The sequence below is a fragment of the Siphateles boraxobius genome, unplaced genomic scaffold, assembly GCF_051911475.1.
Source record: "Siphateles boraxobius isolate OS27281-9 unplaced genomic scaffold, OSU_SipBor_1 8, whole genome shotgun sequence".
Taxonomy (NCBI): domain Eukaryota; kingdom Metazoa; phylum Chordata; class Actinopteri; order Cypriniformes; family Leuciscidae; genus Siphateles; species Siphateles boraxobius.
Window position 1 is genome coordinate 14,637,884 of NW_027509208.1, and position 27,182 is coordinate 14,665,065.

Here is a 27,182-nt window from a genome sequence, read left to right on the forward strand (position 1 = left end):
AGAGGACAAAAACCGGTGAGTATAAATAGGGTGAGGAAATGGACTGCAGCTGGTGGTGATATGATGATCAGCTGGAGCGGATCAGGTAATGACATCACACTCACGCCCACAACGCACGTGCATTCATACCACAACATAAACACGAGACGAGAAGGAACCAGAGAATAGTATACCGTGACATTCCAGGCTTACTTCCTGTTACAATCCTACATAGCTACAAGTTTGCATAATGTCTGCTTTGTCCCTCAAACCCTGTAGTTGTTGCTAAGGCCTGGAAGCGTTTGGTTCATGTTGTCGACATGTTGAGAAGATGCTGTTTTCTGCGCTTCCAAAGCAAATACACTTTGCATGCACTCCCAAAGACGGAGGACTCTGGCTCAAATTGATACGGTAAAACCGACACCATCATGACTGTTCGTATCCCTATGCATCCAAGTGCTGAGGAAGCCTTTGGAGCTGAAAATCAGATATGGTAATGAGTGTTTCGTTTCCAACACGCACTGTAAGCAGTCGACCAATCGAAAATGAGGGGTTTAAGAACAGAGTTGATGCTGCAAAGTTATAATGAGAAAATCTTAAAGTTTTTTTTTTTTTACCTTGGATGCATGTAAACCTTTTGTAAAAGATCTCCAAACTTTTAAAATAGCATAATAGGGGCGCTTTAAACCTTTGTCAACTTTATTGCTGGCAACAGTCCCTGTCGCTCACAGGGTTGATCTCAAGTTTGATCAAAAGCTTGCAGTGAGATCACATGCGGTTAGTGGAGGGGCCCTAATGGGGCCCTAAAATAAAACGAAGAAATAAATCTTAATTCCTTCCCATACCCACTAACATTTCTCTTAGTTTCAGATAACGTAAGCTAGCCAAACTGAGCCAAAGCTTCTGGCCTGGTTGCAAAGTAGTTTTTGACTCCATCAATAATAATACGATGGGCTATATATTAAATGTTCTAGCCTAGAAATGTTAGACAAGCTTTCTTCCTTTAACTTACCTTCTCCATCACGATGTGTGTTCGCGCGATGTTGTTGGTTACCTAGTAACGAACGTATGGTGGCCGAGAATGTTCCGTCAACTTTTGTGTGTTCGCACATCTATGTTGCTTATAGTAACGAACGCAATCTGGCCGAGAGATACATGTGCTGGCGACAGGAAACTTCATTTTGTGTGCCTGCGCCTTGTATACAACGTTATATATAAAGCTTGCAGGACAGCTTGGTAGGCATTGCCTTTTCAGCGTGAGAAATACACGGTGTGGCCCTGGCGCGTGAGCGTGTGAACTCGTTTAATTTCGCGTGTCTCATGGCCAATGCTCGAGACTTGAGAACCCTGCACTCATGTTACCAGAAATGGGCAATGCTCATTGAAAATAAATGACTTTTGGATGCTGGTAATGAGAATGGGCCTTTACTTTTTCGATTTCAATCTTTGATACCTGGTAATTGTGACAAAAAGCTTTCGGCAGTAGGCTACAATGGTGCTGAAAGTGACTTGAAAACATTTTATTCCACAGATTGGAACTACACAACAGTATAAAATCAGATTAGCGAGGACAGAGGTGCCATCAAATTAGAGTTTGGATATTATAAAAACATAAGCACAGGCTTCACATAATATTTGAATAGGTCTAACCAACTTATTTGAACAGAGCTAAAAATACTAAATAAGTGAGAAATATAAAAAGAATAGTATCTCTTTGTATGTATTCCTTCTGTTCATAAAGAGGACTGTAGGGCTATGAAAGATTGATTTCAGCCTTGACGAATGTACTTCATTTGCCATTCACATTGCTGTATGTCAAAACCACTTAACTGCTGGAACTTTTATAGACTTGGATGGTTGTTTATGAATAGTTGTATAATGTTTTTGATCATTGTCCAAATGAAGGTCACACACCAAGATGAAGAGCATACAAAATATTAGATATATCTGCACCACCTCCACTGTCAGGTAAACTGTAGCTTCCTTTTTACTCTTAAGAGCACAACAATTTGTACTTTTTAAATTAAAAACGTAATTAAAAGCTGTCAGGATTTTTAAAATCAAGGTTAGGCTACTGAGGAGGAAGCCAAAGCTTTGCTGCAGAAAGAACAGTTGCTTTAAGCTTTGAGGTTTTTTTTTTTCTTCATTGAAAAATCTTTTCCGCCTTTGGTTGGAAAAAATAATTACTTTGTGTTAAGAGTGGCAAGTGTCAAGAGCTTGTTTTGATGCAACACTTCTGAAGGAAACTTTCCTACAGCCGTTTCAGCAGATTTATGCACTCATGGTACACATGAACAAACATACACATTTCATACACCAGGAAAAGCCAGAAGCATTTGAAGGTTCTGCTTTTTGATCGGGTGACAGGAAGATAAAAAAAGACAAAACCGTTTTCTTAGAGACACAGAATGAGAGAGAGAACATCATTGAATGACAGTTAGATCCAGAAACATGTTCTTTCTTTTCTACGTTCTTGGAGATGACACGCAGCTACTGTATGCCAACACAAACCTGTTGGAAGACAGTCATTATTTTTAGCAATTCGGTTGGTAAAGCACAGAAAGCAAACAAAATACACAGCGATGGAAATCTAAGAAGACGAAAAAATACGGATTTGTTATCCTTAGTCTTTTTTGTAGTTTTACCTGTTGTTGTTTTATGCTCTTTTGTTTGTGTTGTTCATGAGGTTTCTTGTGTATTTCATTAGTGCACTTTTTCATTTCATTGTTGCCATGTTAATTATAGTGTAAAGTGCAAAGCACTTCAAAGTTGAACTGTGAGTCTGTTTATCTTGAAATGTTTATGGGCACCCAGTACAATAATGTGTCATGGTAGAAACTGAATTTATGTGTACAATGGTATGACACTTTAGAATGACACTAAAACTCATTTAATTTTACAACAGATGCAATAAAGCCGTATGTCACTACAAGTCAAAATCAAAGTGATTACATCTCGAAAGCATTCTAGTATTTAATTCAATAATTAATTTAATTCAAACTAACTGCTTGAATGAACATTCACAAATAAAGACTCAAACTTTGGAGATTTATCACGTATTAAGGGACTAATGATTACATTTGCAAATCTATATGCATATACCTTTATTTTAATATCCATAACAAATGAGAGCACACTCCTACATAGCTGAATCACTTATTTAGGATTTCATTTCCTGCACGGAAAGAGTCAGAGTGAAAATCTTCTGCATTCCCAATTCCATCAAAGAAACTACAAACGAAGAAAGAAAGAAAGCGAACAAGAGCGCGGCAGACTTCATACCTCTGTTTCCTGTTAATCAACACAATGATCAATGGATCTCGTCTCCTCTCCAACACCATGCTATCACACAGCTCCTTTCCTTTTTCCCCCTTTCACTCGGTCTTTCAACAGAGTAATTTCACATCCTCTCTTGGTTGAAATACACATACACACATTCTCTCCGACTCCTGACGTCTCTCACGGCTGGTTCTTTCAGATTCAAAACCTGTAGCAATGCATGATTGATTGAAATGAAAAAGAAAGAGCATGTAGATGTCCACAAGAGAAAAAAAAACATTGTTTTTTAATGTGTAAATCATTGCCTCAGCATATGTGTACAGTACATATGCATCTTAAAGGTCTTTAAAGGTAGAGTAGCATAAACGTAGGCATATCCGTTTGAGCACGTTCATGCGCTTGCATGCGAGATAAAGCAGTTTGAAGTCGACACAACTTCAATGTTTTTTACCCCCGCAGCAGCTCTTCACAGCTCATGGAACGACACGATGAGACCAATCAAATCCGACCATCAATCCGACCAATCAAAGCTCTTGTTTCAAGTCCACCTGCTTCAGAAACGTACTTGCTAGCACTTCACAATTTTTTTTTCCCATGGAAAATATCAATATTTCATTCTCATTCATACATATACATGATTTTTATTCAAGCAACCCGTTCAGGTGTTCTTTGATCTGTTTGGCTCTAAGCCCTGTAAGTCTTTTCCTCTGAGCCTTTGAAAAGACGCTATAAGTGATGCTAATTCCTTTAGCAGCGGATTATAATTGAAATGAATCATATTTAATATCCCCATTAGCTCTCAATGGTCATCGCATCTACAGTAGAAGATTTTCGCATGCGGCTTGTGGAGTTGATTGCAGTCCAATTATCGCGATCTGTGTTCTGCTTGGTCTGAAGGTGCTGCCATGCTGGGTTTGTGGAGAACATTGCAGGGCATCTTGAAGTCTCATTAAAAGCACCTCACAGCAGATCCAGAAATAGACTGCCCTTACTTTTATAATGCCATGCAATGCTAAGCTACATGGGAAATCTATATTTACAAATTGTGATATTAGTTGAAATCTCTCATTTGAATTGTTTTTTCTGTATATGGTGGCCAAAAAGGACACCTAAGCCACATAAAAATGAATGGATTTCTTTTCATTATTCTATATAACAAAATATCAAACAAAGTGGTATTTATTTTAAAGAAAGAAAAACAAAAACAAAATATATTTGTTCATATTAGTTCAACATGTTCAACAACATAAAGAGGTTATAAAACGTCCTGGTTGCGTATGCAACCCACCGTTCCCTGAAGGAGGGAACGGAGGACGTAGTCGACGCGACTGAAACGGGATCACGCTAGGGAGCCTATCATCTTCGAGTACTATTGAACGAGCCAATGTAATTGGCGTGCGTGATTCGCATCACACACTCCGCCCCCGCGGCGCGGGTATAAATACGGAAGTGGATGCACGCACTAGTTGCTTTTCGCTGAGGAGCCGAGAGTAACCCGGGGTCAGCGGTGGTCCAGCGGTAGTGGCAAGGGGACTACGTCCTCCGTTCCCTCCTTCAGGGAACGGTGGGTTGCATACGCAACCAGGACGTTCCCTTTCAGTCGATAACGTCGGACGTAGTCGACGCGACTGAAATGGGATCAACCATTGAACACGCCACTAACGCTGCCACCTTCCAGTGCCTAAACCAAAGCCTCCTGATGCCCCCGCAAACTTAAGGCGGGGAAGGACAGGGCTTAGGCCAGGGAAGTCACTGCTGTTCCTACAGGACCACTGGGAAAGCGTTCCCCGTACGTTGGAAGGAAGGGACGCTGCGGAAGCCACATCCAACCCGAGGGAGGAAATGTGGAGAATACACATATGAACTGGGCGGAAACCGGGCAGTCTAACATATGGAATGTCACTGGGGTGGCTCCAGCCTAAGACGGGGGGAGACACACCGGACAGTGACGGCAGAGAGACTCTGCCGAGGGAAGACACAGGCTCACCGCAGGGAGCCGTATCGTGGAAGAATACACATATGGGGTCACCGAAGGGACCGCAACATATGGACCCAGCCTAACACAGGTTCCACACTGCTTACGAGTGGTAGGCCTAACACCAGACGTTCCGCACGTCCGACGTCGGAGGGGTGTGGAGGAACTCAACAGGGTTCAATTTTAAGGGAACTCAACTGGAGTAGAAAGGCGCACGTATCCAGTCCATAGGAGGGGAATGGCGCAGCAAGCCGACACTTGAACCGGGCTCACGGTGAAACTGGCTTCATGAGAAGGGAGCCCACGGGAAGCAGCGGTTCAACTAGGTGTCGTCCAGCCCCCAACTCTAGAATCTGTTTAGCAAAGTATATCGTCAACGCCCAGGCGGAGCACTTTACACTCATCATAGAGGAGCTCAACACCTAAGTGGACATGTTGCATCTCGGATCTTTGCCGAAATGAAGGCAAGCACTAAGTGCAACTTTGCATGGAAACAGCCTTCCCTCTCTGCTGAATTCCAACAGATATTTGAAGAGCTGGTCTGAGGTCTATGACTTGCATTCTGTACACGACCAAGCGAATCGGACAGAGAAGCCAGGGCTGGATCTGCCTCCTCCAGGGCAGCGCTTGCAGGCTCACCACCTGCTCCTATTACGGGAGAGGTAGGAACCTTGGGCACAATCCGAGCCGGGATCTCAGCTTGTGAGAGTTAGCCGGCCCAGACTCCAGGCACAATACGTTGACCGAAAGCGAGCAAGTCCCTACCCTCTAGTAGAGACCACGCGAGCAGGAGAACTGATATAACAGAATTTTTAACTCACTACCCGCAGTGGCTCAGGGGCGGTCTCTGCAGTGCAGTCGCACCAGGGACAAGGCCCAAGAGGATAAAGAGGGACACAAGGATTTACAAGACCTTGCTCCTCAGGAACCTGACGATCAGAACGTGCTTCTGCATACTTCTGCAACACGATGAGCGTCGTTTAAACACCGAGGCAACATCATTTTGAGGGTGATTTAGGAAAACAGCCTACTGCAACCCATTTTGCAGGAAAGAGAGCACTGAAGTGATCGAAAGCTTTCAGGATCTCCTCAGGGGAGAAGACGCACTCAACGACTAGGTTCCACTTCTAAAGGCGTAAGCACGCTACCCAATTCTAGGGGGTGCTCGCAGAAGTGATGGTAACTAACACATGTTCTTGTGATAGCCACCTGAACCTCCGCGTTCGGATGTAAGACCGCCCGGAATCTCCGGGGGAAGAACGCGTGTGCCATCGTGCCCCGTCCCCGAATCCAGGGGAAGTCAGGAAGGCTGTTGAAGGGAACCAGGTCTAGTTGGGCCAATGAGGGGCAACTATGAAGACCTGTTCCTCTCCTGACATGGCACGTAGGTGCAAGTGACGGGCGCAAAAGACAGGAGCATTGCTCAACACAACATGTGAAGATCACTGGGCTTCAGGAGCATTTTCTGCTCAGCACTTGGGTGTGACAAGTTCACTGAGCTTCAGGAGCATTCCTGCTCAACACCTGAGTGTGATAAACTCACCGAGCTTCAGGAGCATTTCTGCTCAACACTTGAGTACGAAGAACCTCACTGAGCGACAGGAGCATTTCTGCTCAGCACTTGAGTGTGACAAGTTCACTGAGCTTCAGGAGCATTACTGCTCAACACCTGAGTGTGATAAACTCACTGAGCTTCAGGAGCATTTCTGCTCAACACTTGAGTGCGAGGAACTTCACTGAGCACCAGGAGCATTTCTGCTCAGCACTGCGTGTGATGAATTCACTGAGCTACCTGTGATGGACTCACTGAGCTACAGGAGCATTGCTGCTCAACACCAGAGTGCGATGAACTTCACTGAGTTTCAGGAGCAAATCTGCTCAACATGAAGAGTGATGATTTCACTGACTTGCAGGCGCAAGGCGACCATGAGTCGCAGTCACTTTTAGAAGGCTCACTGGGGTTAAACGCATTTCTGCGGGCCCCTGGGGCCGCTGAGTCCCAGTGTTTGTCCAAGGGTAGTCCGCTCGGTTTACCCAAACACTGGCGGAAAAATAAAACCGGGGGGGCAACTGAGCGGCCCCGGAATGGTCATGACCCAGCCGGACCCAGGGGATGGAGTCTCCACTTGCCCTGGCTATAACTGTCGTGAGGCTCGATGGCGGCACGATTGAGTAAGCGGGAGGAGTGGAATAAGGCGCCCTCAGAAGCGTCTGACTCCAAGGAGGAGGTGACGGGTGAGTTTGTGACATGCAGGGGAAGCTTGCGCAACGGTCGCAATGTCTAACAACTCGAGGCACGAATGCCCGTGTAGTCGGGGGTCGCCCAGGCCCCCGTTAAAACACGCCCTTTGTACATGGCCGCTCTGTTGAAGAGGGTTTGGCAGCAGACCGGGATGAACTATAGTCACACAGGGTGAGCTGCTCTGCCACGGTCACCTCGGGACTCGATCGTGAAGCTAGCGCTGAAGCGGTCACATATGGAGGGAGCCAAAGGCTGCGACTACCATATACCCCAGGAGCCTCTGAAAGTTCTTTCAGTGGGACCCTTTCTCACTTCAACACCAGCTGAACACATTCTCATTGGAGAGACATGTTGGACCGAGTACCTCTCCAAAACTAGAAAAGAGATACTCAGCCCGTGGGCGAGATTACTCTCTTCCAGTTGACCTGAAGACCCAACGGGCTCTGGAGCACTCGAGGGGAAGGACACTGTACTGATACTCCACCCTTAGACGCAACACACAGGATGGCCTGCGGTGCGGGAGGTAGAGATCTGAAGCACATGTCTTTCAGGTCAAAGCTGCAGACCAATCTTGGGCCAAGATGGTCACGACCCACCACCTAGTAGCACGAAGAACGAGTTTACAACTGGCCTTCGTACCGGCTGGAGGAGCGGCTATATCAAATCCTTCGCCAGCAGGATAAGATAAGCACGCACAAGTCAGGAGCACTGCTCAACACTCGGTGTGATGAATATCACTGAATTTTCAGGAGCACGTCTGCTCAACACCTAATGTGATGACTATCACTGACTTGAGCGGGGTAGCCGAGCCTGAGGTGGGGCAGCAAAGTAGAGAGAGTGGTGTTAGTGTGCTGTGCAACACTTACCTGTCTCCACAAGCGGCAGGGGGCGCGTGAGAAGGCGGATGACCGGGTCCTCGAACGCACCAAGCTGCCTGCTGGCGACCAAGGGGGAGCTGAGGGGTGTAAGGCTATACAGGGTCACACCCGCCAGACTGGCCCTCTTGGGACCCAGGAACAGATGAAATTGCTCTCTCTTTGAAGTGTGGGTACCGCTTGCTCCGCTTTTTTTTTTTTTTTTTTTAGGGAGCCAGCGGCGGAACAGACACACACACAAACAAAGGCTCCACCCGGCCCTCACCCGGGGGGAGGGAGTGATCGTGCCACTCCAAGAGCATCTCATCCATTCCTGGGCGGCCCGCTCCGGAATGCTTTCGCTGTCGCTTGCCACCTGGCTTGGCAGCGCCTGGAGCGGGCTGGGCGTCTCTACTGCGGCCGGCTCCCTGCTGAGGCCTGGGTGGAGGCTGCTGCGGAGGGCCAGCAGGAGCGGCGGCCGGAGAACGCCCACGGCGACGAGCAGGCGGAGGAGCTGCCACCGGCGGCGGGTGGAGGCAGCAGCTGGCCACCGGGGCAGGATGTGCCGGATGACCTCCGTCTGCGCTTGAGCGGCAGAGAACTGTTTGATGCAGTTCTCCACCGCGTCGCCGACCAGCCCAACCTGGGAAATTGGGGAGACCAGGAACCGAACCTTGTCCGCATCCGCCATACCAACCAGGCTGAGCCAACGAAGGCGCTACTGGACCACCAAGGTGGACATCGCCAGACCGATCATGCACGCTACGACACCCGTACCCCGGAGGGTGAGGTCGGATGCAGTGCGGTGCTCACCTATGAGCGCACGGTCTGGATTACCCTCGTGCATGCCATGGGTGCCCTAGCCTGCAGCAACACCATGGCACGCAAGAGGAAGGGGCTTGCCCACAGGCTTTGTAAGCTCTGCCCGTCGGAACGGACGAAACTCACAGGCCTTAGGGGGGAGACGAGGATCCCCCCAAAAGGCAGCGGCCGCCGGACACAGGTGCACCTGTGTCGACAGACCGCTCCAATGGAGGGACACCTCGCAACCCTTCACCGTTCCTCCATCAAGGGTAATGAGGGGGAAAAGCTATTCAGGCAGTTTCTGGCAGAGAAAGATGCTGTTCACCACCTGATAAGCTCTCCATGCATTTCGGGAAAGAAAGGCACTGGGGCGGCGAGCTGAGAACCAGCGCGGCCCGCCCCAAGATACCAAACTCCAGATTCCAACCGAGACTGAACGGGACACGGTGGAGGTTCCACTCGAGCCCGGCAGCCTCGGCGGCCCGTTTCAGCATAGCTGATAATTCTGGATCCGGCTCGGGCAACATTGAACTCCCGGAGGGAGACAATGCAGCCGAGTCATCATCTCCAGAAGTCAGCTCACCCTCTGATGCTGCAATCGGCGTCCTGTCCTCCAGGGGAGCCCCGAGTGAAACCGCTGGCCCACCCATTACAGATGGACCAGCAGACAACACAGGAGGCTCCAGTGGTTGCAGTGGAAGGGAGGAGTGAGGAGCCCACAGGGAATGGTTACCGGGCGGGACATCCAACACTATCCTCCGGTCACCCATCCCACACAGCACCCGAGGGTGGGGCATGGTAATGGGGACTCGCTCTCCGCGAACGAAGGCGAGTCTCGCCCTCAACACTGCGACAGTCATGTTCCCACAGTGAAAACATGAGCTGTCCACAAAAGCTGTCTCAGCGTGCTGTAAGCCAAACACGTGACACAACAGTTGTGACCATCAGAGAGAGACAGGGAACGACCGCACCCAGAAACGCACGGGCGGAATGACATCTTGAAAAAGACGCAAACGCACCCGTGTTGCTCTTTCAGAAAATAGGACCGTCACCAGTGCCGGAGCACACAGGGAAATGACCGCGGCAACACTGAACAGAGAACTGAAACAGTGAAGCACTCACTTTTCCGCCCTCTAACCAGCCATCAACACACACAAACATTTAGAAATTTGTTGCTGTTAAAACAGCAGTTGAGAGCTCAAAGCTCGCGATCACCGCTGCACTCGCGCTGTAGAACACCAGCACTGGGAGAGTCTTCCTGAAGAACACCGACACACTCGCTCGTTGTAGACAACAGCACTCTCAGAGACATCAAACGATCGGCTCCGAAGCGAAAGGCAACTAGTGCGTGCATCCACTTCCGTATTTATACCCGCGCCGCGGGGGCGGAGTGTGTGATGCGAATCACGCACGCCAATTACATTGGCTCGTTCAATAGTACTCGAAGATGATAGGCTCCCTAGCGTGATCCCGTTTCAGTCGCGTCGACTACGTCCGACGTTATCGACTGAAAGGGAACACAGTCTTCACTGCATAATTTATAAATTAAATATAGGTTTGTTTTTTTATTAAGCTACAAAAGTTATTCAGTTAAGAGCAGTTAGTGATTTCCTCTTTTATTTGTTCTTTGATTAACATTAATGACACAGACAGCAGCGGGTTTATTAGGCTGCTGCCGCTTTAAGATGACACACGGATCTGACGCATATCCTATTTTCTCACATTTAATGCCTGCAACAAACTGTTCAATTTCGGAAATCTTATAAGATCGTTACAAATCTGTACGACATCTAATAAACTTGGGTATGACATGAATGTGGACTGTACAATGATGACAGCTAATGTATCTTAGGGTAGGTTCACACTGTCAGTCCAAATCTGATTATTTGTGTATCCGTTTGAATTCTGATCTAAAATTATTGACCGTCCACACTGTGTATCGCATCTGTTCAGATCCGATGTGTGTCCATGCCGCTCTTTCGGTTTTTGGAATGTCTGAATTCTATATGGCAATGACGTTGCGTTGGTTGGTATACACCAAAAACAACAACAACTGCAACATGGAGGGGTTTGCAATAGAGATGTTGTCTTATTTACAACGTGACAACACTGCGCTGGACTACTGCATCTTTTGAGGCAGCGGCAGAACCCTAGGAGGCTAGTATGGCTTTTATTCCGTGCTGTCGTGAAAGCCTGTTTCAAAACATGTCCCCGTTATATTGTCATTTCCTGCTCGTATGGCAATTTGCAACAACACAACCTTGTTTCTGCAGCGACTTTCGGTATGTTTCCTATAATATAGAAAATAGAAACATGAGAAAGTCACATAAACCACGCAAAATCTACGGATTTCCAGAAATGGGCGTTGAATAGGATTTTAAACCACATATGAATGTAGCTCTTGTAAGCTAGTTTTATGTGATTTTTGCCCATTCACACTTGGAAAATCTAATCTAATTTCAATTGGATATGCACAAAAATTCGGATTTTGACTGACTGTCCAAAATACATCCGAATGTAGTTAGATATGAGACGGTCTGAATGTAGCTATCCATAGTTTACGATGCAATAAGAATAAAATGTCATCCGCATGTGCTAGAGGTAAACAAATAGAGCAAGATGAATCGCACTTTGGCAATTGTGGTTTTTATGTGTGCTGAAAAAAGAGGAGGAAGCGAAAGAGGAGAATATGGACGCGTTCATGGCTAGGGAAAAGAGGCTAACTTGGCATGCCAACTTTGTAAATGGAGCTTAAGGTAAGTAGTTTTAAGTTTTAACGCTATGTAGCGTTGATCAGTTTACAGTATATATATATATGCATACAGTACTGTACAAAAGTTTTAGATCAGTAAGATATTTTAAAAAAAGTAAGATAAAAATAATTTATTTGATCTAAAATACAACAAATACAGTAATATTGCTTAAGAATCGTGGCTAAATTCTCCAAAAAAGTGTAGTTAGACATAAGAAAATCTCTAGCAGCATTTGTTTGCAGATGCCAATTGCTTTGACATTTTGGCATCTAATAAAATGAAAATCATAAATTTTTCAATGCGACTTGAGTGTCCAAATACTTTTGGGAAAACTCTCTTTGCTCTCTGTCCACATCGCCTCAGTTAAATGCCAGTCAACACATCAGTAAACATCCTCGTGACAAGAATGATTACATCACAGCTCTTCAGCCAAACATAGCATCTTCGGTTTAACCCTGTCACATTACGGAGGTCAAAGAGCATATCAGTCAAACCCTTGCCTCTGCTAACCCCTCATGACAGCACGCATCCCCACAAAGTTCTGTTTTTATGCCATACTTGCTCGAACAAACAAACGCAAGCACGCACACACTTTGAGAACCGCGAACACCATCAATCACCTTGTATCAGTCATCAATCAAGCTTGGCGGGAGACGTCCCTTTCAGACCAGTCTCCGTGGTTACGGTGAGGCGTTATACCTATGTATTTCGGGTGATAGGCAGCCTAGGGAGACTTGCAGCGGTGCCTGTTAGTGTGTTTTTTATTCGTCCAAACCTGTGTGTGTGTGCCTTCCTTCCTCCATCCCATGGTCCTCTTTCTCACCATCTATTCCCTGCAGTCCACATCCAGCTGTCACTCACAGTAAATGCACATCCATGTTTTAATCAAACACAGGCATGTTTTTAACTGCCTAGTCTTAGAACAAACAACTCAAGCTCAAACACACTTTGTAAATCCGATGAGACTGGTGATTCTCCACCAGCAGTCGTGTGTGTGTGTCCAGGGAAATTGTGTGGCCCGATAACACAATTAAATGATTAAATGTCACTGATAGCTTGAAGGGTTTGTCATACTACATTAATGCAGACATTGTCTCCATAACAAGTTTATATACGCGTAAATATTCATTAGGAGCAGCTGTTCGACATTATTTAAGATCTTCCTTTCGGCCATAAACACAATGTTCAAATTGTTGGGAATTATAAAACTACCAATTGATGTGCCGTAAAGGACAAAAGGTTGCGATTGGATGGTGTGGCTGAGTATAAAGAATTCAGGCAGTTGTCCAAATTAATTAAGACATCTTGTGGGTGTCTATGAGGATTATATTAACCCTGATGGTCTGTCTGGGGTTTTAATTGCTGAAAAATTAAAGCATCAACATTAAAGCATCTGCTTGATATTTTGAGAACAGATTATAAATAAGATTTTAAAGAGGACCTATAATGACCTTTTACAAAGTCTTGATTTTGTTTTTGTGGTCTACTAGAATAGGTTTTCATGCTTGATTATTCAACAAACATTATTTTTCCCATTTTTTACTATGTTGCAGCACCTTTCTTCCCAGTCTGTCATTAATGCTCTGGGGTACATTTCCCGGAACAACGATATAACTCGCTGATTAACTGGTACAGTGCATTATGTAACTAATCAACTAGCCATGACTGTTTCCCGAAATCGCAGTAACATGCTCGCACCTCTGTCATTTGAACCACATAGGCTAGACCGCAGTCAGGGTAGAGCCATTTTTAATTTTTGACAAGAAATATAGTAATCAAACCTGCCTGTAATTTTCAAGCAGTCCTTTAGACTGTTGTTAGGATTTTTTAGGTATGTTTGATTGGGAATCTAGCTAAACTCTGCAGGACAGTGGCCCTATAGGACTGGAGTTGCCCATCCCTGCCTTATATACTTGTTTTCATCCACATTAAATTCAATATGATGTCTAACCTAATGACGTCATGCACAGGTGGAGTAGTAATAACTTCTTCAAGATGCTGCTGCAACGAACGTAGCATCTGATGACTACTTCACTGTTTTTTCCGAGTCATTTTACTTTATTTAAATGTTCAATTCATTGCAGGATACACCGGATTCCATTGTGCATTTATGTACATGCGCACTCTAATTTTCTGTTTACACTAAAATATATAGACTGAAACGTAGGGCCTATATAAATTAAATTTTAATGAACAATTTAGAATGCACTGCATCTTAGCTTGCTTTTTACCCAAGAGCATGATTTAAGTCCACATGTCATTCTAACAAGAAATTATGCTTCTAACCACAGGTCCAGAGCATTAGTTCCTACCACGTAAATGCGTAATTCTGACTGCAAATTTTCATTGAACTATGGTTAAGTTGAACTATATTGACAACGACAGCACTTGCGACCATAGTTGACTAACAATCCTTTTGGGTAGGGTTGGGAATCGTAAGAAATATTTCCGGTTTCGGTTCCTATTCCAGTTCCGCCAAACAATTCCGGTTTCGGTTCCCATTCAATAAAAATGATTTAAAACAACTAATAAAAACTAGTAGTAAGGGAAAAATGCACAATCCTTTTTGTGTTTATTTCTTATACTTGTCAAATGAGTTTAACAGACTGGTAATGTCAACAAATTAAACATATTATTTAGCAATTTATACAAAAAAAAAAAAAATCTGATGGAAAATAAATTCTGCATTCACTAGGAGAATATGGGACCTCTCCTAGCTTATTGGTCCTATCTCCAGCAGTGGAGAATACCCTCTCAGAAAGGGTAGAATATGCTTGAACACACATGTAAGATCCAGAGAAGGTGAAACATATATTTTTTTTAATCGGTTTGAATGATTGATTCATAAAGACTTCACTTATTTCATTACTGGATGAATCAGTGCTCTAGCGGGTGATAAACAGAAATGCAAGAGTCTTGCGGAAGAACATTGGAGCCGGAGCTACTTTATTTCTATGACGAGTCATGAAGGTACTGGGATATTCCGCAGCGGTGCCGACCTGACTGGTGTAAAGTAGTCCGAGTATAAACGCTTATGGCTCGTTTCCACTGAGCGGTACGGTACGGTACAGTTCGGTACGGTACGCAATTATTTGCGTTTCCACTGTCAAAAGTTGTGAATGGTACCAAAAAGCCGAACCGTACCGTACCACTTTTTGGGTACCCTTCCGTTGGGGTACCTAGCACAGTGGTACGGTACTAAAGGGTGGAGCTAGACTCACTGCAAAACGCTGATTGGTTGACAGAGATCGTCACTTGCGCGAGGGGAATGGCAACATAAGAAGCGCCATTTTTTAATATACAGTTGGAATATAATACTACGGTTATTCTTTCACGAAATGTAGTTTTAAGAGTTTTTGAGGCGAGAATGTAGTTGTATAAAGCTCAAATCTGCGGTTTATTTATAATGATTTATGATAATTTGATCCATTCTAGGCGATCACCGGGCGCTCGGCGCTCATGTTCCCCACCTGGAACAGCCTTTCCTCGGCTAGTCGTTCTGACGTTTGCCGCTGACTCTGTAGCAGCTAGTGGTAATTCGTCTTGTGTATATCTAACGGGTGATCTTTGGTCTCGTGAATCGATAATTCGTTCCCTGGCCAATCGTTTTGGCTGCGGGCTAAGTGAAGTTTCATATATTTAGGCTATAACTTTTCCGTTGTAAATTAACGTTAGACTAGCGCTGAATTTGTATATTTGACTGAATTGTTTGCTTTATTTCTTATTGTATAGCTTCTTGTAACGTTACCTTTTACTTATACTTTTATAATGGCTATTATTGATAGAACTGAAATTTAACAAAAAGAAATAGGGTTGAGTTTTGTCATTTTTTATTACAAGATTATCACTGTAATGTTGTTTATTGCAACATTTGTACAAATGCAGATATTGCCTGGAATATGTTTAATATTTTTTTAAATTTAAACGAAAAGATGCAGGGTTGTGTTTTATATTTCGTTTTGTTATAAATAGGCTAACGTTAAACATGTATATAATCAGGTCTACATTGCCTGAACCACATTTGTGTGCCTATAATGTTTAAAATTTATTTAAATGAAAACGAAAAGAGGCAGAGTGGTGTTTTATAACATATTTCGTTTTATTGTTGCCTAAAATGTACATGCAGAGCGAGCTGAGTGACGCTTTCAAGAACGCGCTGTCATGTGGTGAATTACCGGACTCGCGTCCTCGGGAGTCCCTCTGCTGAGAACTTTACATACTTGGTATACTTGAGAAATGCCTAATGTCGGCGCTTGTCTTCTTGTGACAAACATGACGAGAAGCAAGGACAAGATCTGCTGTATGCCATCCACTGGTGTTTACTTTGTCGCTTTCTTCTTCGCGCGAAAATCACGTTGATCGCTTCTTTCCGGCAAACACCACGCCTATCAAGTAGGGTACTGTTGGCGGTGGAAACGCTAGCTGGATCATGGTTTACTGACCCGACCCGAACCGTACTGTACCGTACCGTACTGCTCAGTGGAAACGAGCCATTACAGGCTTACCGTAGTGATTCAGGATAAGACAAAAACACGGTTTGAAAAAGGCATTCATGATGTACTCACTCATTATATAAATTTTGTAAATTCTGAACACAAAAAAGTTACTGCAACTTTAACAGTCGTCTTTATGAATGTTTTGAAGCATCAGATGTAACCGATACACTCTTTATTTGATGTGACTTTCAAAAGGTGATTTACTCTATTGGTTGCTACCGTAGACATCAGTGTTTATACTCGAACTATAAACTTTAATCTTAGTACTTCTATGATCATTTGAATTTTTGTTACACAGAAATATCGATACTGTGTGGTTGAAAAGACTGTAAAGCGGTTTTGACAACTTGACAACTGCTCGTTCTGGGTCAGCGACAGCACAAACAGATTTGAATGTTCCGGTGTGAATTTTTTGTCATTTAGGAATAAGATCGCGTGGGTGTTTGAATCGAGATCTTTTAAAGATTAATCGTGCAGCTCTTCTGTCTTTATACTCTCTCTCTGCATTGATATCTGACGCAAAACGTACATATGAGTAGCGAGGGCCCAGCAAACACAAAAACGTTGCAAAAACGTTTTTTTCACGTCGTGAAAAAGTTGTCACAACGTTTTTATCCGACGTATTTAATACGACAGATGTCGGGTTTTTTAGACGTCATAAATACGTATTTTCACAACGTGGTTGAAACATTTTTTTAACGTTATAAATACGTATTTTCACAACGTGGTTGAAACATTTTTTTAACGTTGCTTCGACGATATGCGTCACCCTGGTGACGTTTTAAAAACGTCAATATCACGTCTTATGTGGTTACTTTTTTTTCCTATTTTACCAGGTTCACCCGAAACTCGAGAAATTCACGGAAAGAACATGTTAATCACTAAAACCTGAGATGTTTCCATCCTTGGATGTAGCCTACAAGCGTTTGTAGCAGCAGACTATGATCTTCAACTGCTGCCGCGTCCGTCTTCCAAGATTCCAGTGTGAAGAGTAATCGATCCAGTGGGCTATAAACTCATCTTTAACACAATTCTTTCTGGGACCGGTTAAAAACATTGAGTAATCACTGGACACAAAAGGTAAGCAAATTCTTTAGAATTTATTGATTAATAACACAATATGATTGAAATGATATGATTAATGATTTTAATTAATGATTGGATTTCTGTAATATATTACTAATTTTAGAATAAATAATGATACAATCTAGTATATATATATATATATATATATATATATATATATATATATATATATATATATATATATATATATTATAAGAAACAAAACAACAATTTTGATAAATCATTTGATAAAACACATGGACATTTTTAAAGAATTATATACAAATTAGTAATATTTAAATAAAAACAAAATGGCAAAGAAACACTTTAAATTCTAAGGTCTTCACTGTCAGAGTGGAAGAGGGGGGAGACTGAAATTCAAATCATTGTAATAAAATCAGTTGTCTGTATTTACTCAGAGAGGTCTATTTAAAAAATAAAAGTTTGTATCAGTTTGTCACCTGAATGAAACAATTAATTTGTTTAGTAACATATGAAAGTGTACCTGTCCAATTTGGGTCTGTCAAAGAAGAATGAAAAAGCATGTCATGAGTATTATCAATTATTGATTATTATCATTCTCTACACTGGTAGAGCCATAAAAGCTGTATATCTTGTTTGACTAATTACTTAAAATTATTTAAAAAAAATTTAAAATTGTGAGATTGTTTGCTTTATTTTAGTAATGAGTGAAACAAGTATGGCTCACGCCCAATATGTTCCCGATCCCTGGCCTAACAGTAGAATATAGAAAAAAATTAGATGAAGAATATATTACCTCGTCATCATCTTCAGCTGTGGGCTCATCAGTCTTAAAAAAAGGAACACATAAGACACAAGACACAAGACACAACAAGTGTTTCCTATTGTTGCCTATTATTTATAAATACAGGAGCTTGAGGTCTCTTGAGGTTTCCATCCATACATTTGGACCTAGGATGCTTTGCTGGTGTGGCCAATTCTGTGAGTGAAAACCACATATATTGAAACGGTTATATCATTCCAAATTTTTCTAAATGCCTGATTCTAATTAGTTGACAGACAGTTCATTTTCACACTGTCACAGACAGTCACCGTTGACATTCATTTTCTGTTAAGTTAAATAATAATTCACTTAGACTTTATAAGAATATTTATAAGAAGCAATTGCGACTTTATTTCATGCAATTCTGACTTTATATCTCGCAATTCTGAGATAAAAAGTCGCAATTATCTTTTAAAATGTTTTACTCTGTGGCGGAAACAAGCTTCCATACCTCCTGGCCTCTTCCTCCCATCCATCCTCCCTGACGCGTACCGTTACGGTAGGGCCGGCCCAGCTATCGGTAGGCGGTGCCGCGGTAGCCTACCTGAGAAAACGTTTTGGAAAAGACGGGCTATGGACCCAACCAACTCAATAGGAGGGGAGGGGAGGAGAACTCCCTCACATGGTACAACCCATGCAGAGGCTGCGCACTGCGGTGTCAGAAGAATGCGAAACGTGTGTAGCCTAATGTAACTAACGTGACAAATTTGAAGAAAAAAAAAAAATCCTCGACCGGCCCAAAAGTGAAGAGGCCCACCGGGAATTCTCCCGATTACCCACCCCGTGCCTGCACTGCTGTATATCAGCCTGCATTTTGATCGCAGATTTACTCGCACAAACAGCGTATGCGGCTCGTGACAGAACATAGACCGACTGAATGACACTTTAATTTAAGTAGAAAATCTCAAATGAAGATCGCTGATCTCCAGCTTGTCTGTGTTTTCAGATCATCCACGGCGTAAAGAGGATTGATTGATATTTAGATACAGTAACAGTGTATTTAAATTATGTACCATCCTCCGTATCACTTTCGAAACGACTTGGTCGCCTGTGTGTTCTTTTCTTCATTTGGGAGTCTCCATCCGTTTCAACATTGGAGAGCTCCTCAGCACGCTTTAGGTAAACCAGTCCAGAGCTTTCTGATAATTTGCTAAAAAACACAATTACGATTAAATTATCAAGTATATGGAAGCCAATATTGTTGGTGTACTTGCTCTAATGATGTTGCCACTTTATTTTTACCAACACTAACAATCTGAATTAAACATTAAAAATGTATAAATATGTATAAAAAACAGATACAAAGTTAGGTCTAAATTTTTTGCTTGTTGTAGGGCTACATATTTGTTACAGGTTACCGATGTTCAGCCGCAACACCGGTTACATCAGTTGCCCACCATGGTACCACCCCACATCTCCGTAAACATGAAGCTAAGTATATTTAAGCATTAGCATTAAAGTATTCAAAAATATATATATTTAGCTAGGTAGCTAACAGACCCAGAGTATGCAGTCAAAATTTGAAATCAAAACATTTTCACTTACATGTAAAGGATTTTTCCAGAATTCTGATTTTAAAGAGGTTCCATGTCCTCTTATCAGGCAGGTCTCAGCTTTTTGCCTTCTTAGATGGCTCAGATCGAGGCCAGTAGCAGCTCAAAATCTGTTTGTTTGTTTAGACAAAATTCCAATCATATACCATTCAAAAAGTGAAAAGGCTTTTACAATATTATTCAGTCCATATAGTGTATGTACTTTATCACAAAATCTATGCAATAGCAATACTTACATTTCCATTTGCCACAATCCATGACCTGCATACAATTGCAACAGTCTTCTCTTTTTCAAACTCTACCACAACGTAGGTAATCATCTAAAAAAATAGAATTTGGTTATTGGTCATTTTAAATTTGCTAATTGGTAAATAAAGCAATTTTGTAGCAAATAAGGATTAACAAAACCAATATGTATATATATTTTTTAAATGATTCACTTACAGATATTTGATCTAAAGATTCCTGTAATAAATCCTGAATAATCATGAATTCTTGGTTTTACTAAATCATGATTACTATAAATTTTGCATTATTAGTGTTGCATGATTTCCTGAAATGTCATCCACATTTTAAATGTTCATAGGGTCAAGTAATGTCCATGATCGGTTTGCAAAATGTAAAGAAACAAAATATGGTTCTTATCCACATGGTCAATAATGATTGCTTGAGATTTGAGATCAGATTTTAATACTCTCCTAATTGTTGTCTCCCTTGCTTTGCAAACATAGGAACCAACAATGCGAGAGTCACAGGGCTCTGTGTAGAGGGGAGCTGTCTTGTCGTAGACCCTACATTGGAGTGTTTGTTTTTAAAGCCCATCTTCTTCAATAACCTCAAAGAAGGTCTGGTCAACTCCAAACAAATTGTTGGGTCTTGTACACTTTATGTGTTCCTCCATTGTTCCCTTCTGCATCTTTTCCCCTTCAAGAATTCTTCTTGTTACCTGAGCCAGTGGACTTCTTCCAGAATGAACCATTCTCTTTAGTTTCTGGTTGAAGTTTTCAAATGGAAAAGCACTACATTCATTCAGACCCTCAAACTGTTTTGCAACATCTGCAATATGGAGCATCTGATGGACATTGTACACAAGGAAACCTTCTCCATACAGTTCTCTGCACTGTAGCACAAAAAATCTCAAGAGATCTCTCGCGTATTGCCAGTGTTTCCTTGTGAGACTTGGTCGGACCAGAATGCACATTGCTGTGGAGAAGCACATGAAGTTGTCGTACAGCTCTTTTTTAAGAATTCCTCTCAGAACAACCTTTCCTGTGTACAACATTAGCTGTCTGTACTCAGTCGCTTTCCATCTGTCAATTTCATTTAGTCCCCTGGGTCGTCTGGCAAACACACTTGGAATGCTGTTTCGGAGATTTTCAAGCTTGTTGCTTATAATCATTGTGTGTCCAGCAGACATCCTTGTCTCTTTTGGCCCTCGAATCCATGTCAGCACAAGTTTTTTCATCACTCCAAGACATGCTTGATGCATATAATCAATAGGGAAACCAGAAACCATATCAATATTTAGCTGGCAAAATGGAGTTTCTTGTTCTCTGTTGTGGTGCTCTTCCTGCTGCCTTTGTCTGAAAGACCTGTCAGTACGCAACTGAAGATTGTCTACCTGTTGATACAGTATGTCATACGCCCCAGCCACTGACCTTTCTGAATTCATCTGTCACATCCATAATACCCTGAGAATTGTTTGATTGATTTGACGAAGGCCTTGGCAGGTGCATCACAGATAATGCCGCTAATTTTAACTATGATGCGTCTTCCATGGTACCACAGACCCCCTTTCTCCAATTTCCGAATTTCCTCAACTGTGTCACATAGAAATTCCAAATCATCGGGCTTTGTTTTTCCACATGTAATGGCCACTGGGAACACATTTGTAGGTTTTAGATTGGTGCTGCAAAGAACTGACCAAAAGCAAGTTTTTGAACTTTTGAAGAGTGGGAGGCCATCAATATTAAGTTTCAACTCCAGGGTATGCATCTTCTCAGTTGTTTCGACCGGGTATTGCTGTATGTGATTATTTAAAAAAGTTTCTACTCCAAAGTAGAAATACTCCATTCCTGACTTGCATGTATCATTATATGACCCCTTTAAAGCAGGGCTCGAGACTAACGCTGTCCTATCGTCCTGGGGACGATAGAAAATGTGTTTAGGACGAACAGAAATATTCTCCAGGACGCCTACAGGACGAAAGACATTTTTGTATGTGTGTTCATTTATTACCATCCTATTAGGCTAACTTACTTAGAAAATGCCAAAATTAACCGACCAAACGCTGACTAACAGTTACAACGGAGCGCGTCTTCTCATGCTGTTACTATAGTTACTATCACTGGCCGCTACTCACCCGGAGACGTGTTCCGCGGTACCGGGTGCATATGGGTGCATCTATCAAATGACTTAATGACATCGCAAATATGTTGCGCTGGTTAAACAACGGTAACGTAAAACAGATTGCTTTGCTTTTCATATTTGCAAAATAATACGTCCGTTTCTGTCTCAATGGGGCTGTTTACACCTGGCCACTTCATGCATTTTCTCAGATCGGATAGCTATCTGATTTATCAAAACGATTCCATTTACATCTTGACACACAAATGTGTTTTTCACAAAACGGAAATAAATCCGATCTTCAATTCCCACGCTATATGCAGATTTAATATAGTTCACGTCACCGAAAGCAACAGATATGAGCTACATTTTATTGATCATCAGCTAAAATCAAAATCAAAGACCGCAATAAGAGAGTGGCAACAGCACTGGTGAGATCATTCCGTTTCTTTACTTTTAATGAAGATGATTATGTCTTAAGCGTCTGCAACTTTGATTTGTGGTAATTTGCACGCTGGCTTGATGAATAGATTGCTCATCTGCGGTGATGCTGAAGTAGCGCCATCATATCTGGCTATAACATGACATATAACCTATCACACGTTTATTTTTTAAGCATGGTTGAGAGGAGTTAAATCTACATGTGCTTTCAAAAACCAGATGCATTTACACTTGTCCAGTTTCGTCTGGAATGAGTCTCAGACCTCCTCCTGAAGTGGTTTGAGTGATCGGATTTAAATCCGTCTTGAAATCGTTTCGGAGGGCATTTACACCTGGTCTTTTCACGATCGGAGAGCTATCCGATCACAGAAAACGTATGAAGTGGCCAGGTGTAAACAGCCCCATAGAGCTTGCTTTGAAAAGCTTGCGCGCCAACGTCATTCATGTCATTGGATCACTTGTGGTGACGATGCAGTGTGGGCAGGCTTAAGAGTCCACACATGGGGTAGAAGCCGCTGATTGGCTGAGAAGCTTTCACTCAAAGCTTTCCTCAGGCTGCTTATTGGATGAACTGCTAAAATGAAAATCACTCACTCGTCACCATAGGCCTGGGTCAAAATGGACAAGCCCAGTATTTATTTGTTATTGTTTAATCCAACCAACTCAAAAACGTTTTGAGCTGTATGTATTTTCCTCTTAGTTTTTGTATATGTAAAAAATAAAATAAAATAAAAAATAAAAAAGATTTGTTCTGCATGAATACAAAAAAGCATTTAACAATCTTTGAAACATTCACATTCCAGGCAAATAGGCTAATTTATATGCTCCCATCTCTGCCGATTTAGTAAAAAGATAAAATATAGACAGCAACAGAAAGATGCCGTAATTGTAGATGCCTTCTATTTACATGCTTTTGGCGAAGGCAAAACTAAGAATTAAAAAGGTTAAGCAGTCAAAAAATATACTCACAAAAAATCCAAAGAGCCGTTGGGTTGCTGCTGATGACACAAAAACAAAAGTGGAGAAAAAGACAAAAAACAAAACAAAAAACATTAGTAGTCAGACACTGCATACCGTATGAATTAACATGGACTGTTTATTCATTAATGATCGTTGTGAATATTTTTAATTAGAGATTATGCTAGATTCTCTTCTAAAATGTATATCGAGCATAAGGCATTACTGATGACTCTAACTTGCTGCATGATGTATCTGTTTGATGATCTAAATGCAAATGATAAGAAAGTGTCTGATACTTGGTCAAAAAAATATACTCACAAAAAAGCCAAAGATGTTCTGTAGGCTACTTTGGCTCTCAAAAGAGCCGTTGGTGTGTATTTTAGCTGCTGCAAGACAAACAAACAGTACTTATGACAGTCAGATGTCAGTTAACACTATAAAAAAAAACAGACTAATTATTTTCGTGAAGATATTAATAGTTGTGTTGTGTAAATATGTACAATAACATCTGAAATGTATTTTGTTATAAGTCAAAAATTACAAGCAAAAACGCAAAGTCAATGGAGACTGATAATTTCACCCCGGTGTGGGGGTGGCCTAAATGCGCTCTGTCTCTAGACGGAGTTCGCGCACTTGTACTTGAACTTGAACTTGAGGTCACGCGCTTTAGCTCACACTGGCAGTCAAGCCAGTGAGAACCGCGTTTTCCTTCAGAGTGAAAATATTGTTAATAATTGTAAAATTAATCATTTTTACTTACACCTTGACGGGCGTAATTCTAAAACCAACGAGGTTTTCTCAATTTGACCAGTTAACCTATTCTCCATTAGCGCAAATGCCCAAATGACGTCACACAGATATAACGACATTAACGGTTATTGACGGGGCTGAAGTGTAGCCTATACGGTAGCAAAACCCGTATACATGAACATGAGTTGGTAAAAGGTAGTCCGTCAATTGATAATTCATTGGGTTTTATACGTGGAAGGGGCTGATATTGTTATTATTATTATTATTATTATTATTATTATTAATCATGTGTTTTAAACTGCATAGCCTGAGAAAAACAAATTTTTCCCTCAGACCGCCTGTCCTATAATTCAAGATTTGATATATGTGTTCGGTATAGCTACTTTTAATTGTCATTGATATTTGTACTTGAGCTATAAGTTTTAACGTTATTTGAATAAAATAGTTTAAAATGTACTTTACCTCAGGAAACCTCTCAGTCAGGGTGTCCACAGATGGAGTCGTCGTGCTGTGCACCTGATTGCCGTTGATCAGAGCCTTTATACCAGCTTTCCAGGTTCTTGCGGGCCTTGCACGCGAGGTGTAAAGTTGCAAAGTATATTTTTATACATTTTTTATTAATTTAATATAAATGTATTATATATATATATATATATGTATATATATATATATATATATATATATATATATATATATATATATATATATATATATATAATAGTCTATTATTAAATTAATAAAAAATACAAAATTAATAAAAATACAAAAGACCTTGAGATATGTTTGGTAATTGTACCTGAATGAATTTAAAATTAATTTGCTATATTTCAGATCAATATTTTTTTTCCTTAAAATTTGAATTAACACTAACATTATTCTCATCTGAATTATAAATAATTTATTTCTCTGCAAAAATATCTACTTTATGACAAACAGTGTACAATAACAGCACTGTATACAAAGTATAGCCTATGTTGTAAAAATATAACGCACAGAATCAATAAAGTCAGGGACAGTGTGTGAGTCAGAAGAGGCAATTTTATTTGTTAAATGATGGAGGCTGATGTCAGAGCCAAATGAAAACCGAAGTTACAACTCTGTCTCCTTAATAGATTGAATGAATGGAGATACTGGTCCATGAAGACTATTGGTCCCCAGTACCTTCTGGAGTGTGGCCCAGAATTAGCAATGGAACACTGTTAGATCTTACCTTTTTTTTTTTTTACAGTAAAATACTGGCAACACTGTTGCCAGCAATTTACTGTTAATTGTATAGTTCTTTACTGTAATCTACAGTATGTTACTGTAAAAATGCACTAAAACTCGAGTAAACTAATTTCACTTGCAGAAACCGACTGCCTTAAATTGACCATCTGTCATTTAAATGTTTTAACTAAAATGTATAATGCATTAATAACGTGAGAAAAGTATTACTGTGAACTTATTTCATTTGAAACCACAAAAAAGCGTTTGTAAATAAAGAGATTTCCACTGGATCAGCAACTACACAGTCACTGCCTTTTAAATAAAGCAACATGCAGCAAATCATCAGTGTTTCTAAATCTTCTCCTGGACTGAAGCACAGGCTCTACTCTTCAGCACAATGGTTACCAAAAAAACAAGATTTTACAGTAAACTATTGGCAACAGTGTTGCCAGTATAAACCTGTTTAATAACTTACAGTTTATTGCTGTTAAAATAAATTTTGTGGGTGTTTTTTTATCTTACACTGTTAACCCTTTCAACCTCATTTCAGGTTGAAAATTTAAGGGAATTCATTCTCACTCATTCAGAGTTTAATCAATCAAAAGTGTTACATTACCACCACTGTGAAACCACAGCAATAAATTACAATGACACTTTTTTTTAACACATCATGCATAAACCAAAAACAACAGAGCTACACTGTTCCCTTTCAAGGGAACTTCGAGCTGCGTCAAACGCTGTGGGAACGCCCCTGCGTTGTGCGTCATGAAGCACGTATGGAATCAGCCCAATGGAGAGATGAAACGTCATAGGCGGGTGACGTCATCGACCAGGAAAATATAAAGCACCCCAAAAACACAAGCGCATTAGCTTCTGTGCTTTCAGTCGCGCTACATGTGAATCTGTCCCTGTGTGATATTGTCTGTCTTACATACCCTGCACCACACAAACAATTTATCCCTATATATATATATATATTGAGAGATTATGGCGGACGAACAGCAGTTTAGAAAGTGTGTTCCTCCCTGCTCGCGTTATTTAACGAGCGGGGATACACATGATCTTTGTGTTGTTTGTTTGGGAGTTCAGCATGCCCAGTTTGCTCTCGAGGGAGCAGACTGTGAGCATTGCGAGCGTTTGCCGTTAAGGACGCTCCGCTCCCGCCGATCGCTCTTTGAGGAGAGCGGTTCGGTGCGCGCTCCCCGCAGTTCGGGTCCCGCTTCTGCCGAGGCAGAGCGGCGGCGCTTATCGTGGGGATCGCAGATGGATCTCACAGCGGGGTTTGAGACGGGCTCTGCCTTATCTCTCCCTTCACCTGTGAGATCCAGTGCCTCAGTCCCGGGTTCGGAAGCACGCGCTGCGGTTTCTTCCGCTCGGGCTGAGGCACCAATGCTGCAGCTATCCAGTTCTGAGGAACTTGATGTTGTTAGTGTTGAGGGAGATGTGGAGGATTCGCCACCCCACACTCCTGAGAGTGATGAGCTTATGGAGGTGTTAACAAGAGCTGTTGAAAAGCTTAATATTGAATGGCCAGTGACTAGTCAGGAGTCTGTTTCTAAATCAAAGTTGGATGAGAGATTTTTGCCGTCACGTGTGCAGCCTCCACGCCGGTGCCTGCCGTTTTTCCATGATCTCCACACCGAGGTGTCGAAATCATGGAGAAAACTGGTGTCA